The 12,921-nt window shown below is 39.7% G+C and overlaps 1 long non-coding RNA gene across 1 annotated transcript; it reads right to left on the bottom strand.

The window, feature by feature from the left end:
• Positions 1-7,161: 7,161 nt before the first annotated feature.
• On the bottom strand, positions 7,162-10,008 carry LOC131196907 (uncharacterized). Its single transcript, XR_009154844.1, has 3 exons — positions 8,534-10,008; positions 8,170-8,283; positions 7,162-7,392 (listed from the first exon to the last, which is right to left on the bottom strand). It is a non-coding gene; the product is annotated as an uncharacterized LOC131196907 (long non-coding RNA).
• Positions 10,009-12,921: the final 2,913 nt, after the last annotated feature.

Genomic DNA, 12,921 nt, shown 5'->3' with positions numbered 1-12,921 from the left:
TCCCATAATATCACACATGTTCATTAAAATGAGGCCTGACATCAGAAGGGGCATAATTGTAAGGAAAAAGGTTGTTTAGAGTTCACAAAAGAGATAAGCCAGACCCCAAATTGTACTAACAAATATTTCTTATCAGGAGCTAGTCTCCAGCTTGTTTATCAGTTTAGGAATATTAAAAGCTAATAAATCTTGAACATCACTTTAAAAGAAAGAATATAAATCAGATTAAAATGCAAAGTATGTTAGTTAACAAATAACAAAACCCATGTTATTTGCCCCTTATAATCCCCCCTTTGATGCTAAAGGGCAAATAAAAGATGCTCTTTCAGCATCACCAAAAAGAAGAAAGTTTTGACCAACAGGATCAGGGACCAAATGCACAGAAGAGTCCATTCGGGGTGGGAGACGAATAGAAGTCTGATAGAAACCAACGGGCAAAAATCACGTTGTACTGGGCAGGCACCCTGAGGAAAAAGAAATAAAATTTTATAGGATTATTCCTTTGACAAAATGCCCTCCAATGCATTATTTAGGATAAATCCAAACTAAAATGCAAAGGAAAATCACTGAAATTTTATACACACTCACACACACATACCAAAAACAAAATATCAGAGTTGGATGAGACCTTAAAGTTCTTTTGGTCCATTCTCCTTCTGAAAAATTGTTGTTCAATTTCCTCTTAAAAACCTCCAGTAATGAAGCACCCACAGCTTCTGGAGACAATTATCCCATTAATTAGTCTCACAATCAGGAAATCTTCCTTAGTTCTAGATTTGTTTTCTCCCTGATTAATTTCCAGCCATTGCCCATTGTTCTGTCTTTAGTACTATTTTTTAATTTAATTTTATTTTTTTGGTGAAGGAAAGAAGAGATAGGATGCCACTGTGCTCCTCTCTTGTCAGGCAGAAGTGGTAAGCAGAAAAAATGGTTAAAAGGAACAGAAGAAACACGCCCCCCTTTCTTACTCTGATACAGTTTCATAGTATGAGATTTGCATTACCTTGAACACACTATCCAGCAGTTAATATTAAATACATCCCTTGGGTCATTGACAGAAAGAAAGGAATCACACTCAGACTTTACCAAGAAAGAAAGAAATCACATTCAGACATTACCAAGGGTAGAAAAGAAAATCTCTAAAGCCATCACCCACAAACATAATGCAGATGTTTCTTAATTTAAGAAAGGAAGAATAGAAAATAATTCCTTCAGAAAAGATCTCAAATACTATTGTAAAGTCCATTTATTAATATGTCTAAGCTCATAACTGCCAATCAAGAGACTTAAACAGAGGCTTGAGTAAAATAGCATTTAATCTTGATCAAGCTTAAATGGTTAGTTGTTCCAAACACATAATGGTGCATACATACATGCAAGGAAGAACTACGAACTTATGACAGAAAGCAATGTCTCTTATACCCAAAAAGTCATAAATCCTCAACTCTGGCATCTGCGTATTCTGGAATCTGGTTTGCATGTTCCCATAGTATAAGTCAGTGAATGTAAACTAACTTCTGGATTTACATCGGGTCACACAATAGTAAGGGTCAGTGTATATAATCTGACTTCTTTCTGTGGTGTTATCTTTTCCATTTGTCTTCTTAATTACCACTTGATTTCCTGGAGGATGACATACACGTTCTCAGCCAGAGTGGGGTGGGGAGAGATCAAATGATGGACTATCCTGACAATTGCCAGAGATGAGGTCTTAATAACAATTCAGGAATTTACTCTGTGACTTTAGCATGTTTGTCTTACAGCTTCAAAGGCACAATACATATATCAGTGTGGCATGTTTGTTCTATGTCAGTGCCACAGGAAACATATATTTACATCATGCAGGTATATCTCTTCCCTTACATTCCTAATTCTAGTATTTCAGTATATATGCTCCCTTCACTATGTAACCAGTAAGTTAGCAAAATAAATTTCAACATAGAAAATTTTCAAAACAAAGTTTTGCACTAATAGATTTGTTACATACACTTTCATTCCTCCCTCTTTATCTCACACATTCCGGTTAGAAAAGGTTGGGGGCAGTGAATTCATTTCTGCCAGGAAAGTGGTAAGATAAAAAAAAAAAAAATCCTCTCCAAATTTTTGGTACTTAGAGGAATACATAATTTTCTATAAGTTTTCTATAGATCAACTTTCAACGTAACTCATTAAGTCTTCTCACATAAAATAAAAGATCAAAGTTCACACCTTTCATCCTGGCCAGGCATAAAACATTCACTCTCTCTCCCTCCCCCCACCCCATTCCACTTACATATACCAACAACATTTCCATCCTATGGGATCATCCCGTTTAACACATTCTTTTGTCCTTCTAATCACCCCCATTTTGTTTAACACATTCCATTGTCCTTCTAATTACTAAGAAAAGGCTAACTAGCCTTCTTCCCCCAGGTCTTAGACTCATACAAACACGCACGATTAAACATCATTTCCAGACCTATGGAGGTTTTTGGCCCTTTCAATTTCCACTTTTCTTTCCTGTGGCAACTTGTGTTTGTTCTCCAGACAGTGAGGAAAATTCAGGAAGCGGTTCCAATAAAAATGTTGTTAAGCCCTAACTATTGCCTATCAATTTTCCTCACTGCTTTAAGCCAAGCTGAGAAAGTCACTCTTTTTTTTTAAAAGCAGAATCAAAAGTACCTTCAGATGCCCATACATATGCACACAATTTAAACAAGTCCTGTCTCTTTTCTATTCAATTCAGTTTAATTCAATTCCAATACAGCTAGCTTCAAGAAAATTATAGAGACATATCAACAGAACAGAAGTCACATCCAAATTACCCGAGTATGCAATATTCTTGTCAGCGTTCCAGAAAAACGTCCATACTCTGGACAATCCCAATTTCCCATTCAGACAGGTTAACTTATCTGCGAAATCTCAGGTGGGAAGGACAACAATCTTTTTCTTTCCTCATGGCTTTTCATGCCATGTGGACCCCAAATTGTTTTACATCCAGGAGATTTCTCTCTCTCCAGGATCAACTAATGATCTTACTTCACACTGTTGGAGGAAATATCCATCTGGGTTCAGTTCCAAGTGGGGACAAAGACACTGGAAACATGGAGGCTGCTTGGAAAGATGGTTTAATGGTGGTCAGGATCACATGGCTTGAGTTCCTGAACAGAAAGGGGCTGAGATCCTGTGTGCTCCCTGGCTTTATGATTTTTCTGAGCTTTGACCTTTCTGGGGCACAGGAAGAGTATCCCGATTGGTTGTCAGACTCCCAGGGGGTGGGGGTCTTAGCTAGCCTTGCTGGCTGTCTCTCAAGCTTGCTTGAGCCTTGCCATGTGGTGAGTTTCAGTTGTATTGTGTTGCAAATCATGGGGGGATTGAGTGAGCTTGGTTGAAGCCTTAATGGCCCATTGACAAAGGTGGGAGGGGGAGTCAGGAAGTTGCAGGGAGCTCCTTTGTCTTTAAAACATGTTTCTCCATTTCTCATCCAGGAAGGTTTAATATTTTGCTTTTTAAAATATTTCCTAGAATATTTCATCCTTCTAGGAGGGGGGTGGGTGCTAAATTCCTACAATCCCTACTTTTTTTTTTTTTCAAAACGTGAGTTTTGAAACATGCTCTTGGCAAAATTAAAATTGATCAAATCAGTGGGTGCTTTTAATTTTCCTGATGCAAAGGAAGCCATTGATAGAGACAACAGAAAAAGATTCCTTCAGTGGCTCCCAAAAGCTTTCAACCATGAAGGTCTAGCAGCCAGGGGAAAAGTTCTGGTAAGAATTTTACAGTATCCAATTTTCTATGCCAATTAATTTCAGCTGTTAGATATCACTTTCTGAGAGCTTCCAGTCAGGTCAAGCAAGCACACATCCCAAAATTTTCACAGCCATGGTTTTCCTTTAAATTACAGGCTGCCCATTTCCAAGGGTTGGTTACTGAACCTGCCTTAGCTCTTACTTTAGTCTATCCAAGATTTTTTTCAGTCCAAATTGAGATTAATCAGTGTGCAATCCAGGCTTTTCTTTTCTTTTTCTTTTTTAAATTACCACACAATGAGCCCTGGGACTTCTACTCATGAGACCACCAGTGCAACATATCTTGCTTTACTGGGCAACTGGGCAGCATCATTTGTGAGTCATAGTCAGGGCTTGGGTTTTGGATATCACTTTTTCTGCTATCTCTTCAAGTGAGGAATTGCCTGAGGGGGATGCCCCATGGAATTAGCAGGGAGATCTGACTCCTTGGGCTTTTAGTGCCACAGAGCAAAATCAACCTAAAAGTCTTGTGTGGAGGTAAGTGAAGGAATAGACTAATTCTGAATGGTGTGTCTCTCTGTGTGTGCCTGTGTATGCAGCTACTTTTACAATACAGGCAATACAAACATTTTGGACATATTTCCTCCCACCAGACAAAAATCTAACGTGTTCAGAACTTGCTGTGGTAGCCACTCAAATACAATCCTTACATGAGTACTTTAGACTGATTACAATGGAAATGAGACAAGACAGAAAACCTTACAAAGAATTTCCACCCTCCCCAAAGTCTTTCCAGTTGTCTTCTGGGAATTGAAAAGAGTCTTTTAGTCTTTACTTATACATCTCAGGGTCCTTTCTTTCATATCTTTTGGGTGGCATGCTTGTTGGTCAGTCAGGTTTGGAAAGGTCTGCTCCAATCTGGTTGCTGTGATGACTTTCAGTGGGGGCTGGATTCAAACTCAATTCCTGGCTCCAACAAATGGAAGGTCTCCTCTGGGGGCAGCATCTGGAACCATGTGCTCTGCTTCCACAGTTGCAGAGTCATCTTTTCAGGGCTGAAAGACATTAGAACAGGATCTCCTCCCCACTTTTGTGGGTAATCTTCTCAGGAAAGGCATTGTAACAGGATTAAAAAGGGGGGGGTAGATATCTTGCAGGCAGAGTTTGAAAAGAAACAACACATCAATATTGCAGTTACTAAAAGATAATGCAGTTTCAACAAAATGCAGTTTCAACAACTGATGAGAAAGAAAAAACTGGATTCACATGCTTCAGGAACAGGTAAAATCATTTAAACACACAGTAAATGCAAGACTGAATTTTTTTTTTTCCTCTTGTAAGTGAACTTAAAACGTTTCCTCATAAACTTATCTTGTAAGTGAACTTAAAATGTTTCCTTATAAACTTGAGTTGTTACTTTAAGATAAAGAGGAGGAGAAAAAAGCAGAAATGAAAAGTTCTGTACCCTATTGTGGCCACACGAAAATAGGGCAAAGGCTTTCTTTCTTTTCTCTCTCTCTCTTTTCCTATTTTATTGCTTCAACCTTTTGTTTTTGTTTTCCCTAACAATTTAAAATTCTTGTCTCTAGAGATCAGATACATTTTACAGTTACAATTACTTCAAGGGCCCACAAAGACAGACCTACACACATACAAACAAGGAGGACAGAGAGGAAAACAAAACTGCGAGATTTACACACACACTGATCATTCCGCCATAAATCTCAGTTAAATTAGGAAGGCACAAATCTTAACAGACAGACCACGTGGTTCCATAGAAGACAGAAAGAGACAAACAAACAAACAAACAAAACCCAAACATTCCTATTTATATATTTCCCTTTTCTTTTAAGTACCTTTATTTAGCCAAATTTGTTTCCTATTCTCATCTTTATTACACAATTTCCTCAATTTCTTTTCCGCATACCAGGTAAAACTGGCAGCCTCCGGGCACTCCAGGCCCCAGCAGGTTTTCAGGGATTTCCCTCCACCCTCGAGCTACTGCTTCCCATGTTTCCCTCTCCGATGTGAGGTTTTATTTTCACTTTGGCCTAGCCGGGTGGATCCTCCTACAATTTTCAGAAAAAAGTTCTGGGAAGGACTTGACTCCTTCTGTCAGTATGGGCACCTTCCTGTTAAGGGAGCTTCAGTTTGGATCAAAAAGGTGATCCCAGAGGACCTACTGCCCTGCCAGTAGGTGAGCACCTCTTCAACACTGCTTCCTGCTTCCTTTTAGCATACCAGGCAGTACTGGCAGCCTCCGGGCATCCAGGGCCCCAAGCAGATCTCCTGCTTCCTTTTTCTCCTTTTTCTTTTTTACTCTCTTAATTGCTTCATTCACACTTACTTTCCTCTCGCTCGGCTTCCGTTCCAATAAACACAAAGTTCCACGTTTGGCTTCCCCTTGCTTTCTCTATCCTACCGGTCACGGCTCGGTGGAGCTAGCAGTAGGCAGAGGTGCGGCTAGAGGTTGCTCAAAGAGGTGGAATCAGACTGTTTCCTCAGGTGGAATCCCACACACACTTCTTCCTTCCCTAACAGAAGGTCCTGTGCTCTGGCAAAACCCCATGCTCTCCAGACTTTTGGTCTTTCTGCGGTTAGGAAATGCACAGAGGATGCAAGATCCAGCTGTGATTGGGAGAAGGGCTCTCTCATTCACACACATGCAGGCATACACATATTTCCCATACTTTTCCATGCTTAAAATTAAAATTTAGAGGTACTCACCTTCTTTCCAAGCAGTCTTTGAGCTCAACACTCAAAACCCCTTTAAAACCTAGTTCCAAATGGCCAAGGTCCAGGAAAACTTACCCACAGACTCAATGGGTCTGTTGCTAGCAAGGAGGCTTACCTGGGCCAGGTCCATTGGTTAGGTTAACAGAGTCCCATCTGTGGGTCGCCAATTGTTGGAAGAAATATCCATCTGGGTTCAGTTCCAAGTGGGGACAAAGACACTGGAAACATGGAGGCTGCTTGGAAAGATGGTTTAATGGTGGTCAGGATCACATGGCTTGAGTTCCTGAACAGAAAGGGCTGAGATCCTGTGTGCTCCCTGGCTTTATGATTTTTCTGAGCTTTGACCTTTCTGGGGCACAGGAAGAGTATCCCGATTGGTTGTCAGACTCCCAGGGGGTGGGGGTCTTAGCTAGCCTTGCTGGCTGTCTCTCAAGCTTGCTTGAGCCTTGCCATGTGGTGAGTTTCAGTTGTATTGTGTTGCAAATCATGGGGGGATTGAGTGAGCTTGGTTGAAGCCTTAATTGCCCATTGACAAAGGTGGGGGGGAGTCAGGAAGTTGCAGGGAGCTCCTTTGTCTTTAAAATATGTTTCTCCATTTCTCATCCAGGAAGGTATAATATTCTGCTTTTTAAAATATTTCCTAGAATATTTCATTCTTCTAGGAGGGGGGTGGGTGCTAAATTCCTACAAGACATTAGAATTTTAATTAGTTTTACAACTCAGAAGATTTACTTCTTTTCAGAGTCAACTAGTGCCACATACTAGAAACTGAAAGAAAAGTTAACTCACCAAATTTCTCAACACTCACTAATCTTCTTTTGAATAAACTTCATCTGGATGGACGTCTGCTTGATCTTTTAATGCCTCTTTGTAATTCATGATCTTCCTTAACAATGTCTTTTGCATCTCTGACAGCAGTACTCTAAACCTCAGATAAAAATCCATGTCAAAAGAAAGTCTTTTGAAGCACACTTTTCCATTGATAATCATCTGTAGCCCAAAAAGAACTGACAGAAATGGACGTCCCATTTGGATTGCTTTTTGAAAGCCAAATCTGGCTCTAGGTTTTGCCTCAGTTTACCTTCCAATAAGCAACTGAGTCGGAAGATCATTTAAATTCAGTTTATTAGGGTACCCTGATAAAGTGGGTCTCTCTATGAAAAAGGAAGAGAGAGAACCTCAAGCCCCATGTTTCCCTTCTTTTTATAGTTAACAAAGAAAATGCAGGAGGAAAGTTGATTGGACAGCATAAAAGTAACCTCCCCTTTGCATAGTAAATCAGTTACATGTAGTCAAACATGTTACATATTTGAATCCCATAATATCACACATGTTCATTAAAATGAGGTCTGACATCAGAAGGGGCATAATTGTAAGGAAAAAGATTGTTTAGAGTTCACAAAAGAGATAAGCCAGACCCCAAATTGTACTAACAAATATTTCTTATCAGGAGCTAGTCTCTAGCTTGTTTATCAGTTTAGGAATGTTAAAAGCTAATAAATCTTGAACATCACTTTAAAAGAAAGAATATAAATCAGATTAAAATGCAAAGTATGCTAGTTAACAAATAACAAAACCCATGTTATTTGCCCTCATAATATGGAGAAAAAAGCTACTGACTTACAGTCATAAAGGTATGAAAGAAAAAGAACAGGTGAGTATGAAAAGGGAAAAGCAATCTAAGATATAATTTTTAAACAATTACCCTGTAAAGATCAGCTGGATACAGAACGACAGACTAACGGAGCTGGCCCTTCAGCAGGAGAGATGGAACTATCCAGCTTTCTATTTTTTTCCTTCTGAACACCCTGATAAAATTCTGAAACATAATAGTTGTTATATGAGTTGTTGTTATATATAGTTGTTATACTCCACATGATAGTTGTTATAAGACAGGTGTTGGGGAAAGAATTTGGTGACAAGTTCACAATCTCATATCTTCCAGAATTTTTTTTAATATTTCATTTTCATAAAATCTCAGCCGTGAATCTGACTTTTAGTTGAGCAATGAACATTCTGATAACTTTCATTTGACATTGTAGTATAATGTGCTTGGGAGAATATTGTACCTTTTTTCTTTTTTAATTGTCTGCTCCCTGTAGCCAGAAGCCTTGCAAAAAGAAGCAGCAACATTTCAGCCTCAGACAATTGACTAGGAAAGCAGAGAAAGACCTTAAAAGTGAACCCTTTATCTGTTGCACTAAAGCAGTACTGAACAGACTAATAAAATGAAAGCCAAAACTAAATTTCTAGAGGGTAATACACTACTTCTTTTAATTGTGACACACCTATTCTAAAAAAAAGATGATAACGTGGAAGGATCCATCAAATCACAATGGTGGGATGAATATTTTCCGGTCTGACTATCAAATTTCACCACTGCCAAATTCTAGGATTTTTTAAATTTTTATTTCCATTGCTTTTTAATTAATAACAAAAAAGGAAAAAAGGAAAACATAAAGATAATAGTGATACTGATGTATACATTGTCAGAGAGAAAAAAAGAATCTATAAAAATTTAAAATGAAATCCAAAAAAGAAAAAAGATATGTCATAACAATAGTTTCTATATATACTTTTTTAATGCAAATATTTAAGCATGTATGTATATCTATACATCTTTTTTAACCCTCTGTATAATTGACACCAATATTTCTTTATGCTTACCTGTACAAAGTTGGTTTCTGTAAGCCAGGGGTGTCAAACTCAAGGCTCGGGGGATGAATCCAGCCTGCGGGATGCTTAGATCTGGTCCGCGGGGCTATCCTGGAAACAGCGAAGGACTGGCTCACAGTGCCTCTACAACAAAGGCCTCTGCCTTTTTGCTGGCAGAGAATTGCAGGAAGCCATCACAGCTGAAAATGGAACTGGTGAGGGCTGTGTGTAGCCCTCCCGGGCTCCATTTTCACCGGAAGATGGTTGCAGGAGGCCGTTGCAGCCAGAAATGGAGCTTGGTAGCCCGTTTGACCTGGCAGAGCACTCGGGCTACCAAAGGTGCCTCTAAAATGAGTGATGTCAGTTGGCCACGCCCACCCTGGCCATGCCCACCAGGCCCACAGAGGTCAAACACAACCCTGATGTAGCCCTCAGTGAAATTGAATTTGTCACCCCTGCTGTAGGCAATCCACTCATTTGGGGCAACTGCAGTAACGTCTTCAATCCATTGAATAAATGGAACCATACATTATCTTTCCAATACAATACAATACAATACTACTGCTACTATTACTACTAGTAGTAATTACTGAACCATACAGTACAGCTGTACTGTACAGCTGGTACAGTAGTATATTGCAAGCTAACTGCCCACTGCCAGGAGTTTAATCCTGATTGGCTCAAAATTAACTCAACTTTCCACCCTTCTGTGGTTGTAAAATGAGGACCCAGATTGTTGGTGGCAATATGCTGACACTTTAAGCCACTTAGAGTGCTTTAAAGCACTATGAAGTGATAAGTGCTATTGCTATACTTGTTTCCAATATGTATTAGTCTTTTAGCCATTGTAGTGGCACAAAGGACCCATTTATACGTTATCCGATTTTTAAATTCTATGTATAAAGTATATAATCTTCTGAAAATGCACAATGATATTTATTGTATATCTTTCTCCCAAAATTTAGTAAATATAGGATATTATAAGACATATGTTTTAAAGAAGCATTAGCATTATTTCCAATAAAATGCTGTTTTTGATAGTACCTTTCTCTACAAATATAATGAAGTCCAATAAATTTTAGATATTTTTTTTGTTTTGTATGCCATATTTTGAGGTCCTTTGACACTCTTGCTATAGAGACCCATTATCTAAGCAATATGTTTCTTAAATTCTAGGCTATATGAATTCCATAACAGTGTGACTTTAATTATAGAGTCCTTGGTGCTCTCTGACTTTGGGTGTTTCCTTCCTTGGGTGTTTTATTATCCAATTAGGTACTATCACCAGTGCACTGCTCCACAGTTCAAACCTGAGTACATACATTCTCTTCTGTTGTGACTCTAATCAAATACCAGCAAAGGTGATATCAGCATCTGGCATCTATCACCACTGCTGATGCCCTCCCGGCTTCCCTCTTACATTTTATATATTTCTACAATCTAAGCATTGTGCTTGCTTACTATTGCCACTGTATCCACCCACTCAGATATAGGCATATCATGGTGTGGGAGGCATGATTATGTGATTCATAATTTGGTTCAACTCTATGTGACAATAAAGGATTGTTAGTAGGTGAACTTGCCAATTTCCACTGTACTGTTTCCTACTAGATTTTAGAGACTTCAATAAAATAAATTCTGTTTCTTTTTGAATGAATATTTTCACTGTAATGCCAATCAATATAGTGCTATTTCTATGGCGGTTCACTGAAGCTGGTGAAAACCAGCTTCAGTAGTTTATTGTTAGCACTGTCAAAACAGGGGTTATTATCCATTTCCATCACCTGATTTTTCTTAACTCCTAGATAGTCACCACCGTGAGGCAGGAAGCGAAAAATAGGTTAAAAACAGACTGTCCCTTAAGATAACAAAGAGCAATGGACAAGGGCAAACCACGATTTCACATATTATGTCAGTATCGAAGTAACCACATGAGTTATGCTGCAAAGTAAGAAACAAAACAGGAAATGCTAGCATCCTGTCAGAAGAGGGGGGGCAAGATGTTAAACTGCTTTTTTTAAACATGTAAGCCAATAATTGATCAATGCTGATATTATGCTGTTGTGATGTATGTTTCCGTGTTTTTCCAAGTATAAGAATGTTTGTTTGTTCATAAGGAAGTCGTCCAGATTTGGCTTTGGCTATATCATTCTGGACCTATTTTGTTTGCACAGATAAAATACAGCTACCTTTGATTCTGAGATTTGGGTCTCGTTATTTCCTGCAACATTTCTGGTGTTTTGGCCGGGAACAGAGCAATTTGTTGCTGAGGGCAGCATGGACTAGCCAGTGCCCAGTTGGTGCCGTCTTGCTGAACCTTCAGGCACCACGGATGATTTATCCAGAAGGAGGCAGACGGCCCCGAAGGGGTATTTGTTGGACATCCTGCTGATCCAAGAACCTATCCGTAATCAAAGGAAACCACAAAACCACGCCGGCTGAAAAGAAAAATGCCTGCAGGCAAGTATTGTGTTATTTTAGCCCCACTCATTTGAGAGTGGAAGAGGGGGCCGACCACCCCCCTGGGTTCGGGAATGGCATATTCTAAGGAAACCCAAGAATTGTGTGGGATGGTTAAGCTACTGCAATTCCTGTTAGTGACTGTTGGAACATCCAGGACTGCAGGTCAGTGGCAGTGTCTTAGAAATGAGTAGGGGAGGAAGTGTACCCAGGACACCTCTTCAGTGTATTTTGAATAATTTCAAGAGAGCTTTTAGTGGAAATTATGGAGAGGAGGAGTGCTTCAGCCATATGGATCCCAGAGGGGGGCGAGGCCAATTTCAAGAACAAATAGAAGCCATAGGTCTGACAGCAGCAGAACCATGGTCTGAGGACTGAAGGGGACCAGGTTCAAGTCAAGCCCCCCTGAACCCTTGGTCCAAATGAATATAGGGGTCAATAAGGTGACCTTTTTAGTGGATACAGGAGTCTCTAGGTCTGTAAGTACTCAGTTATTGGCTCCCTGTTCTAAAGATGTTATAAATGTGCAAGGAGTTGATCCCTCTGTGAACAGCCACCCTTTCTTAAAGCCCCTGAGATGCTCCATAAATGGGAGCAACCTTATCCTTTTGTGAGAACAGCATGGCACTAATAATGAAACACCCCCCGGATGAGATGTGGGGGTATAATGGTAGCCCACACGGTTCAAGTCCTCGATACCTGGCAGGAATTATGGTCAGAAGATAATCCCTCAGGCCATGCAGCCTACCATGCACCCTTAGTCATTTAAGTAACGCTTCTGGGAAAGCCTATTTGTCTCAAGCAGAGGAATTATTCTCGCCCCATTGCACAAACAATTGAAGCTTATAAGACATACACTCCAATTGATCCCTTGAGTCCTGAAAATGCCCGTATGTTAGCAATGCCCTTCATATCACAAAGTGCCCCTGATATTAAAAAGAAGCTTCAGAAACAGGAAGGAGCATTGGGCATGATTATGGGTCAATTGATGGAAATTACATGAAAAGTCTACATGAATAGGGAGAAGGTGGAAGAAAAGAAGAAAGATGATAGGATGCAACGAAAGGCTGAATTGCTGGCAGGTGCACTGTCAAGTAGCTCCAGAGCTTTGGAAAAGAAACCAGTATTAGTTTGAAAAATCATATGGGGGACTTAAGCCAGATAGGGACCACGTAGCTGTACCAAATGGTGGGGGAACTGAAAAAGCAAATACAAGAAATCCAACAATATTGTCTGTCCCTCAGTCCACCTTTTTTTACCACCCCCAGTCATAATATCTGAGTAGGAGACAGAATATTTTACCCATATTCTGTCTCCACTTTAGGCCAAAGATGTTGGTTGT

The sequence above is a fragment of the Ahaetulla prasina genome, chromosome 4 (assembly GCF_028640845.1).
Source record: "Ahaetulla prasina isolate Xishuangbanna chromosome 4, ASM2864084v1, whole genome shotgun sequence".
Classification (NCBI taxonomy): domain Eukaryota; kingdom Metazoa; phylum Chordata; class Lepidosauria; order Squamata; family Colubridae; genus Ahaetulla; species Ahaetulla prasina.
This window is presented reverse-complemented; position numbering and strand designations above follow the sequence as displayed.